This window comes from Aquarana catesbeiana, linkage group LG02 (assembly GCF_042186555.1).
Source record: "Aquarana catesbeiana isolate 2022-GZ linkage group LG02, ASM4218655v1, whole genome shotgun sequence".
Lineage (NCBI taxonomy): Eukaryota > Metazoa > Chordata > Amphibia > Anura > Ranidae > Aquarana > Aquarana catesbeiana.
In genome coordinates this window covers 483,234,828-483,249,472 of record NC_133325.1, presented here as the reverse complement: position 1 = coordinate 483,249,472, position 14,645 = coordinate 483,234,828, and the positions used below count along the sequence as shown (strand labels likewise).

General features: G+C 44.6%; 1 long non-coding RNA gene across 1 annotated transcript; it reads left to right on the top strand.

Annotated features, from left to right (window-relative positions):
• The first annotated feature begins 11,381 nt into the window (after positions 1-11,381).
• LOC141129980 (uncharacterized) lies at positions 11,382-13,049 on the top strand. The gene is made up of 2 exons (XR_012241933.1): positions 11,382-12,609; positions 12,697-13,049. It is a non-coding gene; the product is annotated as an uncharacterized lncRNA (long non-coding RNA).
• The last annotated feature ends 1,596 nt before the right edge of the window (positions 13,050-14,645 follow it).

Sequence of the window (14,645 nt, the reverse complement as noted above, 5' to 3'; positions counted from 1 at the left end):
ATGGAGGTTATGATACCCCCCAGGGCTCAAAGTGTCGGAAGTCAGGATTTTTCCAGATATATACTGCTGGGTTCTCCCCCATCCCCGATCTACCCCCCTCTGTTCCCACTCCTATACTCCCCTCTTTTGACTGTCAGCTCATGTGTCATATATTATTTTCTGTGACCTAAATAAAATAGACATTGCATTGTATAGTATGATATTACTAAGAACTGTTCTAAACACTTATATACATGTTTTACAATGCTTTGTATGTCGGGCGGTATGTGTGTGCTGCTCCCCCCTCCTTTTTTCTTCATTCTGTATCCCCCTTTTGTTCCTGCTTTTTTCCTTTTAAAATCAATAAAAATATGTTCAACCTTAAAGGACAGAGGGTGTGCACATTGGCTCAGTGCAGGACTACAGAGCACAGATGTGAAGTGGAGAAAACTGCTTCTGCAGCTTTCTCCAGGTTTTGGTATTTCTGGAAGGGGCTCTGTAGTTTGGAGATTCCATAGTGTTTTGGGTGGGATGGAATCTCCAACCCGGTGTCCAGGTTTTGTGGAGGACCAGCAGGGTGTGGTCTCAGGTGCACACTAGGGATGAGCTTGATGTTCAGGTCAAACATACATTCGACTCGAACATCGGGTGTTCGCCCGTTTGCCGAAGAGCGAACATTATGGGGCATTTACGGCAAATTAGAGAGCTGTGGAATACCCCATAATGCACTGCGAGATCGCAGCGCATTGCTGCATGATGATTGGCCAAAGCATGCACCTGACCTGCATGCTTTGGCCAATCCCAGTTCCCTCTGCTAAGAGAGCCATAATTGGCCAAAAGCAGGGTGCCTTTTGCCAATCATGGCTCAGGGGGACTAAGTCCATGCCCCACACTATATAAGGCTGCCTACACGGCGGCCCTGTGTAGTGTTGTTGATGTGGACGGAGAGATAGCTTGATTTATATTAAGCAGGCAGGTTATTCAGTTAGTGGTAGTGTATTTAATATATATATATTGTGACAGACCTAGCCTGGAGAGAGACTTTTGGAGGGGACTGAATGCTAGCCTCTTGCCGATCGATCGTGGGCCCTGGCATTTGGGGGAACGGTGCTCTTTGTGAGCTGTATGCCTGGGGACCCTTGAGGTGGTATTACTGTGGATTTGGGTCCTGGTCCCCCAGGACACACAGACTCTGGGGACCCTGGATTTGCCATATTAGAATAGTGACTGATTCATACCGTTGGGACTCCTACTGTTAAATGCTAATGTCATCAGTAAATAAGTCTCTAGTATGGGATCATACTAAGAGACTTAGATCCCCATAAGAGTCATTAGATCCCCATTGTTGTTTGTGTTTAATTAACTCTGCTATTGTGATAATGTTGATTGGATTTTCTGAACTACAAGATGGCTAGTCTGGCCTAAAGGTCATGTCTGAGTCATCTAGGCTGTCTAAAGGGATTATTTAATAAGCTCATGTTAATTAGGTTAATTAGGTTACAGCTGTATTGTTAGAGTAATATGAGCAGGAGGTCTGCACCTCCTCTTTTATTGTATAAAAGAGACTGTATTCCTGTCAATAGAGAGAGATTCCTGGTTGAACTTATATACAGCCTGCCTGGTGTTTGTTCTGAGCTATCACAACTGGGTTAGAATGGCACATAGCTGTAGTTCTAATCCCGGAACATTGGACGACCGAACAATCAGATGTTGCGATCTGCAATCTGATTCTATAGCTGCAGAGGAGTGTCAGGAGAGTGGAATCGAGCGAGCAAAGGGGCTCGTTACATTGGTTGGCAGCCGTGGGACTTGCTCTCCAGTTACTGGGACACTCCAAACCAGCCTGCAGGAGAGCAATGCTGAAAGACTTACTTGAGAGCCATGGAGGGAATTGTGGGATCATGCTTCCTTGCCATGAACACATCCAAACCATCACCTGGATCCAAGGTCCAGATAGCAGGAGAGGAGAGATACCAGCCACCATGGATGAGGAATTCAGAAGGAGGTTGCGAGAGAAGCAGATACAGCACAGAGGACCAGTATCAGAGCAGGTCCTGCTAGGATGGTTTGATTCTATTCGCTGTGAACTCTGGAAGGAAGCGCTAGCCCGTGAGCAGCGAAACCAGGGAAAAGTTCTCCCCTCCATCCATGTAAGGTACTGGTCGCAGTATGAAGTGCGAATGCTGTTATTGGGGGAGCAGCCGAACCAGGAGTGGACAGCTGAGTTAAGCAGGCTGATCCGGGTAGAAATGTGGTTGGACGAGAGCTACAGAGCCCTCCAGTGGTATGTAGCCCAAGTGTGCCCGTGGACAACGGAAGACAGCCCCACGAAAGGCTTTGACTACTTCTGGCCTGGGATTGTTGTACTGGAAGCTGTCCAGGGACCCTGACTTTGGGAGTGATCGGGAGTGGCGTTTGGAGGAAACAATGGAACAAAGAGAGCGAACACTGAATGACTCGGAAGTGCACTGGGCACAGGAAGATTTGGAGTTTCTGGCCGTTCAGGAATGGGAGATGGAGATCGCCTACAGACAGCTGTTAGACTCTGCTCAGCAGCAGGGTGGTGCTCCCTTTGCCTGGGACTATCAGGAAATACCAGTTGACAACTCTGAAATCCTGGCTGAAGAGTTGACAATGTGGCAGAGTAACAGTGTGCTTTGCCAACCTGTCCCTGCAGCTATGGAGGCGGAGGTCTTATGGCGGATGCAGCAAGTGCTGACTGACCTTGATGAACCTGTTTCTGCATTGGATGATCTTGGATGGAGGAATGTGCCTGTCCAGCAGAATGCCAGAGAATCGGCAGTGGAAAATCTGAAGATTGTCGTCCAAAACCTGAAGTGCTGACAACAGGGCAGAGCTCTGCTAACCTCTGCCCAGCACCGATAGCATCTTCTGGGTTCTATGGAGAGGAGATGGTGAATCTGTATCCCCAGACACCAGTTGCAGAGACAGGGGATTTGATAGACTTTTCTGCTGAGGAAGAACAACCTGGTGAGCCTCCAGCAGAAGAAGAGCTGTTATTAGGGCCAAACTTCACTGTGCTCTGCCCAGCACCAACAGAAGTATCTGTGAAGTTACAAGGAACGTCCCCAGCTGAAGCGCTGGCAACCGGACAGAGGGTCCAAGATCTCTGCCCTACACCTGTGGCGGTTCCAGAGGCTCAGGGTGAGAAGGAGGTGGTCACTTCCCAGCAGCAGATCAGGATACAGGGGGAGAAGGGAGAGGAGGTGTTCGTCGTCCCTCCCCAACAGTTGGCCAGGGTGGAGGAAGTGGTCTTTCCTCCCCAGCAAAGATCCGTGCACCTGGGAGACAGTACCACAGACATATCGTCCCAACATCCAGATGAGGGAATGGAAAAGAAGGCAGCCGGCTCACCTCCCCAATGGCAGCTACACAGTTTGGGAGTGGAGGAAGCCAGCCTCCTGCCCCAACGGTTAGCTGGAGCGGAGGATGCGGAGTCCCCAGCAGAAGTGCTGGCAACAGGGCAGAGTGTTACCAACCTCTGCCCAGCACCGGCAACAACTACAGAGTTCCAGGGAGGCGGGGCAGTCGGCCTCCCTCCCCAACAGTTAGCCAGAGCAGATGGTGTGGGGTTTCCAGCAGAAGGGCTGGCAACAGGGTCGAGTACTGCTGGACTCTGCCCTCAACTAACAGAGGATGGATTTCCTGTGAAGGTGGATGGGACTTCAGTCTCCACCTGTATACCCTAAGGATGCTGGGCAGTCGGCCCAGATCCCCAACAGCATGACGGAGTGAGCCCAGACACCGTGTCTTGTCTCCAGCGGCAGAAAGGACTCCAGGGAGAAGGGCCAGTCCAGGCCTCTCCCCAGCGGCAGATATGTTCTCTGAGAGAGGCAGAGGTTGACTGGGTGAGTAATGCTTTGTTTGGAACAATTTGTTTGGGGTACTGTGTGGGTACAGGCGTTAGAGGACTGGATCTACTGACTAACTTCGGAGTCAACCCGTCTGGGGTCTCTGCCTGTGTTAGTCTCCTGCCGAAAGGGGAGACATGTGACAGACCTAGCCGGGAGAGAGACTTTTGGAGGGGACTGAATGCTAGCCTCTTGCCGATCGATAGTGGGCCTTGGCATTTGGGGGAACGGTGCTCTTTGTGAGCTGCATGCCTGGGGACCCTTCAGGTGGTATTACTGTGGATTCAGGTCCTGGTCCCCCAGGGCACACAGACTCTGGGGACCCTGGATTTGCCATATTAGAATAGTGACTGATTCATACCGTTGGGACTCCTACTGTTAAATGCTAATGTCATCAATTCCAGCTACCTGTCTGTTGTCTGCTAAAATGTGTATTGTAAATAAGTCTCTAGTATGGAATCTAAGAGTCATTAGATCCCCATTGTTGTTTGTGTTTAATTAACTCTGCTATTGTGATAATGTTGATTGGATTTTCCGAACTACAAGATGGCCAGTCTGGCCTAAAGGTCATGTCTGAGTCATCTAGGCTGTCTAAAGGGATTAGTTAATTAGCTCATGTTAATTAGGTTAATTAGGTTACAGCTGTATTTTTAGAGTAATATGAGCAGGAGGTCTGCACGTCCTCTTTTATTGTATAAAAGAGACTGTATTCCTGTCAATAGAGAGAGATTCCTGGTTGAACTTACATACAGCCTGCCTGGTGTTTGTTCTGAGCTATCACAACTGGGTTAGAACGGCACATAGCTGTAGTTCTAATCCCGGAGCATTGGATGACCGAACAATCAGATGTTGCGATAAGGATATTTGGAAAGGAGGAAAAATCAAAAGCACCACATACCGGAAAGTACATTTGAAATAGAAAGGGACATTGAGGCCATATGTTGGCCCCAGGGACTTTTAACGGTGCTGGGATCAATAAGGTAGAGAACATAGATTAAAATAGATTTTTTATTTAACAATCTTTAAAAACAGACATTGGCCAAAGACAACATACAAAGCAAATAAGGTAATTGATTGATACAGGGATTAATACCACTCTCTCAACATGTTTCGCTTTCCTAAGCTTCTTCAGGAGATATATTGTGATATTAAGGTCAACTATAAAAATAGAAAAAATATATATGTAAACAATAAGCCTTAAATGTCTGCTTGTGAATCTACAATCATAATGTATATTGATTTAATCATAGGGAAAAATAAATGGAAAATACAGATAAGAAAAATGAATAAATATATAATATATATATATATATATATATATATATATATATATATATATATATATATATATATATATAAATATATATATATATATATATATATATCATACATCAAAAAACATACAACATATTATGTGTATCAGAATGATGTTGTAAAAAAAAAAAAAAAAAAAAAAAACAAACACATCAACCACCACGTCACAAATTACTTTTTCATTCTTACCTATAGAAAAAGATATAGTTAAAAAAATAGATCTGTGCAATGGCAGATGTTTTGCTCTTCAGTCCCCACCTCACTGAAAAGGCATGCAGAGAGGGCTAAAAATTCTAGAAGTAAATGAAATTCTCTGGAAAAGAGAAAAATCAAATACACGGGTATTATAGTAGGTAATATCAGTTTCAATAGGGTTGACTAGCAATGACATTATGTATGGGAGTGGAAAAAATCCAGAATGGAGATATAAAGGTGTACCTCTAATAGAATCAATTCATAGGTAGCGAGGGGTTACATCCAAGGGATGGTAAAGAGCTAGATTGCTGTATATGCGAAAGGACGGTTCTTGTACTGCAGTAGGATGGCAGTCGGGAGATGGGCAGCATACAGGGCCGGAACGCCCACAAACAGCTGGTGGGTGAACTAGACCTGAAGATACGTCTGCAAACTACCACAAAGAACCTAAGGATATAGGCATAAAGAAATAAACTAAGTTTTCAATCATATATACAAAAATATATAATAGGTCATTGCTAAAGAATGGAGAAGTAGCTAATGGACTTACTACTGATGGTCAAGATTGTTTATAGCAGCATTGCCGTAAGGAGGGTCCGTCTGCCCAGTGCATCAACAAGGGGAATGACAGAGGCTAGCGGGGAAAACCCCGCTTTTTAAGCCTCTCCAGCGTGACGGCGTCTGACTCATCATCACGCTGCAGACCGAAAATGACAACTGCGCATGCGCACGCATCCCGACTCTTAGACGGAGATAGACGTCAGCGGCGTCAGGCATGTAAGACTGACCCGCGGCCATCTTGGAAAATCCTGTGCCCTAAATCTGGCACTACGGAAGTTCACAAGGCTCGAAATAGAGATTAGACTATAGGTATGGGCAACGCGGGCGGCGTAGGCGGCGTCTAGTATAACGCAACTGACCCGCGGCCATCTTTAAGAATCCTATGCCCTGAATATGGCACTAAGGGAGCCCTAGGGCTAAAACATAAGTATTCAAACAAGATTGTACCGTATATATAGATAACCGGGAGAGGGGAGAGCAGCACTAGGTGTCAATAAAAGGGCAACAGAGCAATCAACACATTGATTACCAAATGAATTGCTGAGTGCCCCAGGTGTCCGTGCATGCCAAAAAAAATAGAGGAAAAAGGACTGAAGGAAAAATAAAAGCAAAAGCTCATACCGCACATAAAGTCAGGATATATAGATTCATAGCAAAAAGGATAAAAAATGTAATTAATTAATGAATCAATCGTGTCCATCAACCAATTGATTATTTAAGCAAATCAATTATATATGAAAAAAATATATACGTAGGTGGTGAAAAAAAAAAAAAAATTATTATATTTCTTTACAGAAAAGGTTTGTAACTCAAGGCATCATTCAGGCCTGGATGTTTCAAAGCGTTAAGAGTGAAAATCCACTTAGTCTCGCGTTGTAATAAGATCTTATCATAATCCCCCCTCTTTTGTTTGGGGGGACATGCTCCAGGGCATAAAAGTGCATTTTACTCTCATCGAACTGATGATAAAGACCCATATGTCGGCTTATGGGGGTTTCCATCTTTTTTTTACACACTAGAGAAACATGGTCTCTGATTCGATGGAAGAAGGGACGTTTGGTTTTCCCCACGTAGAATGCGTTGCATTCGCATATCATTATATAAACCACGCCGATGGATTGGCATGTGGCTTGAAAATTGGGATTATAAAGCTGCCCATTTGGAAGGATGATATTGCGAGATGAGTAAATGTATCTGCAAAAGTCACATTTGTGGCAGGGTTTTGTGCCCTTATTTTTGGTATAAGTAGTGGACAGTGGGGCATAGTGACTATGGACTATACGATCCCTGATTGATCGGAATCGTCGGTAGGAAATCTCGGGATAGTTTTTTAGATGTTTGGACACCTTCGGATCACCCATCAACAAATACCAGTGCTTTTGTAGCAATTCACGCATTTGCTGATGTTGTCCGGAGAAAGTTGTAATCACTCTTAAACCTGGGTCTGATTTTGGTTTAGTGTGCCCATGAATTAGTTGAGTGCGGTTACTTCTTTTGGCCCGAAGGTAGGCTCTTTTTAGACATTTATTGCTGTAGCCACGTGCCCTGAGACCTTCTCTCGGTGCCCTGGCCTCGGATTCGAAGTGGGCATTCTCACTGCAATTTCTCCTTAATCTTAGATACTGTCCGTAGGGAACATTGTTAATGAGTGGCAGAGGATGGGAACTGGTGGCATGCAGGAGTGAGTTTCCTGCTGATGCTTTGCGGAAAAGGGTAGTCCCTATGGTTCTATCAGGATTGATGAAGAGGGTGACGTCCAGGAACATCAAGGTGGACTGATTTGCTTCCATGGTGAAAGTTAGGTTATAGGGATTGGTTTTCAAACCCTCAAAAAAACGGGAGAGATCTTCTCTGCTACCGGTCCAAATTAAGAACACATCATCAATATACCGTTTCCATATTGGTATGTTTTCCACCAGGATTTGCATATCTTCCCTAAAGAAAAGTCTTTGCTCCCACTCCCCCAGGTACAGGTTCGCATAGGTGGGGGCACATCTGGTCCCCATAGCGACCCCCTGCACCTGGAGGTAGTGGGAGCGAGCAAACAGAAAAATGTTATTCGTGAGGATAAACTTCAAAAGGTCCAGAATGAATCCCCTATACGTCTGAGGGACATCACCATCAAGAGAAATGAAGCCCTCCACAACTGCCACCCCCAATTCATGGGGGATGGAGTTGTAGAGGTCCTCCACATCCAAAGCCACAAGCCATGCTCCCTCTGGGATGGTCAAACCATCCAGAGTTCTAAGAAGTTCACTGGTATCTTGTATATAAGATGTCAGGCCTTCCACATGGGGTCTAAGAAATTCATCTATCAATTGGCTAGCATTTTCAGTGAGAGATCCGTTTCCGGACACTATCGGTCTACCGGGAGGATTTTTTAGGTCCTTATGTACTTTGGGAAGGGCATACAATGTGGGAATCTGAGGACAGGGCACATTGAGAAACTCCCATGTTGGTTTAGTGATCAAGCCCTGATGGTAGGCAGTCCCAATTAATTTTCTATAGCGTATAGTCATGTTGGTAACATGCGTCTCTGAGACTTTCTTATACCAGTCTCGATTTTGTAAAAGGCGTAAGACCATAGATTCATATTGTTCAGTGGTCATCACTACCAGATTTCCTCCCTTGTCTGAGGGCTTGACCACAGACGAGGGTCCAACTGTAGTGACTTTAAAGCCATTTTTTGTTGGCTTGTGAGATTTGATTGTCTTCTGCCCTTCCATTTGGTCCTACAGATGTCCTCTGTGACCTGGTGGATAAAGGCCCAGACATTGGGGTTGCCCTGTGGTGTGGGAAAAGTTTTGGATTTGGGTTTATATTCCCTGGGGGTAAAAGGGACTACTGGGTGGAGGGCACCAGGCTCATGATTAGGAAGGCCACCCCGATCAAGGGTATGGGCTTCCAGAAGATCTGTCTCGTCTATGTGACCCTCGTCCCATAGCTCCATGAGCTCTTCCATTGCTTTAATTTCATTCAGTGTGATGTTTTCCACTGCGGGTTGAGGGTGAAGTAACGTAGAGTTGGATTGTGCGGGTTTATCAAACATAATGCGAAGCATTAGCTTGCGAGCAAATAAATTGAGATCTTTTATAAGTTCAAACTGATCGATTTTCTGTGTCGGACAGAAGGTTAAACCTAATTCCAAGACAGAAAATTGATCAGCACTGAGGGGAATGGAAGATAAGTTGATTATTTCAAATTTTTGGCCTGTTTCTGAAGACCCTCCATGATGGTCATCTTTTTCAGTTCGTGTACCGGTTGTGTAAAGATCTTGGCCGGACGAAAATCCGATTGAATGATGGGATCATTAGTGTTGTTTTTTCGAAGGTACTGATATTGAGGGTAATAAAGTACTTGTATGAGTATTGGGAAGAGTGTCCCGATTTACTGGTGCATGTGAGGTGTTGTTAAATTTGGCCGTGGTGGCTCTAGTGTTAATTGGTGTCCGATTAGTGTTTTGGTGCCGCTTACTTGGCCCCGTGGGCGCGTTGGTGTTACCGTTGGTGCGTATTTTAGAGGATCCAGAATCCTTGGAGCCTTATGGTGCCTGTGAAGAGAGGGAGGAAGCAGAGGAGGTGTCAGAATCATTAGGTTTGGAAAGGGCATCTCTGGAAGTTCGCATTTTTGTATTTCGTCTTTTACTTGTTTTGGTCTGTGTCCAAGCATAAGCTTGGTTATTATCATACGATACTTTATCTCTTAAAAATGTATTTTCTTTTGTTTTTAAAATTTCAGCAACATAAGTCAGGGCACGTGGCTACAGCAATAAATGTCTAAAAATATAGAAAGGGCATGGGACTTTAAAATGAAGCAGTTGGAATGCGGAGGGTTAAAATTGTACATTTATTAGTCAGAGTAGATAAAATAAAGGAATTTCATATATATACACATGTACAGATAATTGGCACAAAAATATAGACATAATCGATGAACAAGTACACACAGTTGGATACATAATTTCACAAAGTAGATGGTAGTCAAAGTGGTATTGGTGGACCATAGCATGGGTGCCAATGGTGGCATACCCGGCAGCTAATAGTATAGTAACATACAGGGATAATGTAATCATAATAACGAACAATGATGGCATCAAAGTATAATGGATAGAGTAGGCATCAATTGTAGCTCGACGCGTTTCGTGGGTGATGTTTTCCACTCATCAGGAGCTGATGCATGATAATCCTGTAAGATATGTACATCTAATCAACCTCAATCCGTAGGGGAGGAATAGAAAAAGTGTTGGAAAAGTAAGGCCAAAAATACACTTACCAACCCTGACACTGAGCGCAGCGCATGGCGGATGGCATGGAGTAGGCCGGGGGCAGCAAGCCTCGCGGCGGGAGCTGAGGCAGCATGTAGTGTCTGAATGGCATCAGATAGTGGGGTGACGCTATGAGTAGTGAGATGATCTCCGTAGGTAAAACATGAATTGTCAAAGATAGAGAAAATCTGGGAATGGATGTTAAAGGATAATATATCAGTATAAATTATAAAATTAACTAAATAAATTAGATTACGTTGAGTAATATGTAGATATTATACCCAGAGAGACTCATAAATGGGGAGTACTGGTAGCTAGTATAATGGAAATTGTAGTGAAGAAAGTCTGAATAAGAAAGTATATGTAGAAACAACAATGTAACATAGCTTGTCAGAAAAAAGAGGAGGGATATCTGGGAAGTAATGTGTGAATATATGTTAATTACAGATAGACAGATTATGTGAGATGAAGTATGAATAAAGCAGAGTGTTGGTGAGTGATGTAGTGGGGATCGTGTGGTAAGGGGAATCTAATGAAGGAGATAGCCAGTGAAGAATCTAAATGTGTGAGTGAGTAATAAAAGAAGGAGGGGGGGGGTGTTGTTGTTTTTGTTAGGTGGAGGATTTTGAAGAGCTGGTGCAAAAAATGGTGACAAAGTAGAACCATAACAGTGAGAGTTGGTGTAGACAGAGAGTGCTTACCTGATGCTACATGTCATGCAACTAGCAAGATGGAAACAGCTAGTGTGCAGAAACCAACAGAGGAGACTGGCCGTGTGAGCAGCCCGCTACCACTGGGGGACCTATAAGTACATGCCGCCAGCGCCACGTGCGTGAGGCCTGCGGGGAGAGGGGAGCGGCGTACGCACTTGAGCTGGATGGTCGCTCGGTGTTTGGCGCCAGAACAACCCTCCCCCATGGCGGTCACGCAGATGGTACTCCAGACGTTGGCGCGGTGACGTCGAATCCAACGTCCCGCGCATGACGTGGGGGACGTGGCGCCGATGCGCCGAGAGGCATCCGCCCAGACCTCCCAAAGGGATGGAAGCATTTGGAAGAGTTGGATGAGCAGTGTTCCCCTGCTATCTACGCGAGAGGTTTAATACATGCCCTAAGTGGGGCTTAATTCCCGGAATGGCTATATATTCTGTACATATTACGTATATTTCCATCTGTTTTATACATTGGTGCTATTGATGGCATTTCCGGCACTGGTTGCGTTTTATATACAATTTTCTTCTTTGGTATTAATAACTTTTTCTTTGCCATCCATCCCATCCTTACCGCTCTGCCACTGATCCGCAGTTGCGTATGCGCTTGGTGTGGTTTTGTGTTGGGGTGTGTTCGTCCTCAATGCGGGAGCTGCGATGCGCTCTGAGAATCCTCCCTCCCCTCCCCTTTGGGAGGTCTGGGCGGATGCCTCTCGGCGCATCGGCGCCACGTCCCCCACGTCATGCGCGGGACGTTGGATTCGACGTCACCGTGCCGACGTCTGGAGTACCATCTGCGTGACCGCCATGGGGGAGGGTTGTTCTGGCGCCAAACACCGAGCGACCATCCAGCTCAAGTGCGTACGCCGCTCCCCTCTCCCCGCAGGCCTCACGCACGTGGCGCTGGCGGCATGTACTTATAGGTCCCCCAGTGGTAGCGGGCTGCTCACACGGCCAGTCTCCTCTGTTGGTTTCTGCACACTAGCTGTTTCCATCTTGCTAGTTGCATGACATGTAGCATCAGGTAAGCACTCTCTGTCTACACCAACTCTCACTGTTATGGTTCTACTTTGTCACCATTTTTTGCACCAGCTCTTCAAAATCCTCCACCTAACAAAAACAACAACACCCCCCCTCCTTCTTTTATTACTCACTCACACATTTAGATTCTTCACTGGCTATCTCCTTCATTAGATTCCCCTTACCACACGATCCCCACTACATCACTCACCAACACTCTGCTTTATTCATACTTCATCTCACATAATCTGTCTATCTGTAATTAACATATATTCACACATTACTTCCCAGATATCCCTCCTCTTTTTTCTGACAAGCTATGTTACATTGTTGTTTCTACATATACTTTCTTATTCAGACTTTCTTCACTACAATTTCCATTATACTAGCTACCAGTACTCCCCATTTATGAGTCTCTCTGGGTATAATATCTACATATTACTCAACGTAATCTAATTTATTTAGTTAATTTTATAATTTATACTGATATATTATCCTTTAACATCCATTCCCAGATTTTCTCTATCTTTGACAATTCATGTTTTACCTACGGAGATCATCTCACTACTCATAGCGTCACCCCACTATCTGATGCCATTCAGACACTACATGCTGCCTCAGCTCCCGCCGCGAGGCTTGCTGCCCCCGGCCTACTCCATGCCATCCGCCATGCGCTGCGCTCAGTGTCAGGGTTGGTAAGTGTATTTTTGGCCTTACTTTTCCAACACTTTTTCTATTCCTCCCCTACGGATTGAGGTTGATTAGATGTACATATCTTACAGGATTATCATGCATCAGCTCCTGATGAGTGGAAAACATCACCCACGAAACGCGTCGAGCTACAATTGATGCCTACTCTATCCATTATACTTTGATGCCATCATTGTTCGTTATTATGATTACATTATCCCTGTATGTTACTATACTATTAGCTGCCGGGTATGCCACCATTGGCACCCATGCTATGGTCCACCAATACCACTTTGACTACCATCTACTTTGTGAAATTATGTATCCAACTGTGTGTACTTGTTCATCGATTATGTCTATATTTTTGTGCCAATTATCTGTACATGTGTATATATATGAAATTCCTTTATTTTATCTACTATGACTAATAAATGTACAATTTTAACCCTCCGCATTCCAACTGCTTCATTTTAAAGTCCCATGCCCTTTCTATATATACCTTCGGTATTACCGGGATGGAGGCGACTTGTGCGCCTCATATAAAGTCCCAATTCCCCCTCCATAGTATAAATGTCTAAAAAGAGCCTACCTTCAGGCCAAAAGAAGTAACCGCAGTCAACTAATTCATGGGCACACTAAACCAAAATCATACCCAGGTTTAAGAGTGATTACAACTTTCTCCGGACAACATCAGCAAATGCGTGAATTGCTACAAAAGCACTGGTATTTGTTGATGGGTGATCCGAAGGTGTCCAAACATCTAAAAAACTATCCCGAGATTACCTACCGACGATCCCGATCAATCAGGGATCGTATAGTCCATAGTCACTATGCCCCACTGTCCACTACTTATACCAAAAATAAGGGCACAAAACCCTGCCACAAATGTGACTTTTGCAGATACATTTACGCATCTCGCAATATCATCCTTCCAAATGGGCAGCTTTATAATCCCAATTTTCAAGCCACATGCCAATCCATCGGCGTGGTTTATATAATGATATGCGAATGCAACGCATTCTACGTGGGGAAAACCAAACGTCCCTTCTTCAATCGGATCAGAGACCATGTTTCTCTAGTGTGTAAAAAAAAGATGGAAACCCCCATAAGCCGACATATGGGTCTTTATCATCAGTTCGATGAGAGTAAAATGCACTTTTATGCCCTGGAGCATGTCCCCCCAAACAAAAGAGGGGGGATTATGATAAGATCTTATTACAACGCGAGACTAAGTGGATTTTCACTCTTAACGCTTTGAAACATCCAGGCCTGAATGATGCCTTGAGTTACAAACCTTTTCTGTAAAGAAATATAATAATTTTTTTTTTTTTTTTCACCACCTACGTATATATTTTTTTCATATATAATTGATTTGCTTAAATAATCAATTGGTTGATGGACACAATTGATTCATTAATTAATTACATTTTTTATCCTTTTTGCTATGAATCTTTATATCCTGACTTTATGTGCGGTATGAGCTTTTGCTTTTATTTTTCCTTCAGTCCTTTTTCCTCTATTTTTTTTGGCATGCACGGACACCTGAGGCACTCAGCAATTCATTTGGTAATCAATGTGTTGATTGCTCTGTTGCCCTTTTATTGACACCTAGTGCTGCTCTCCCCTCTCCCGGTTATCTATATATACGGTACAATCTTGTTTGAATACTTATGTTTTAGCCCTAGGGCTCCCTTAGTGCCATATTCAGGGGATAGGATTCTTAAAGATGGCCGTGGGTCCGTTGCGTTATACTAGACGCCGCCTACGCCGCCCGCGTTGCCCATACCTATAGTCTAATCTCTATTTCGAGCCTTGTGAACTTCCGTAGTGCCAGATTTAGGGCACAGGATTTTCCAAGATGGCTGCGGGTCAGTCTTACATGCCTGACGCCGCTGACGTCTATCTCCGTCTAAGAGTCGGGATGCGTGCGCATGCGCAGTTGTCATTTTCGGTCCGCAGCGTGACGATGAGTCAGACGCCGTCATGCTGGAGAGGCTTAAAAAGCGGGGTTTTCCCCGCTAGCCTCTGTCATTGCCCTTGT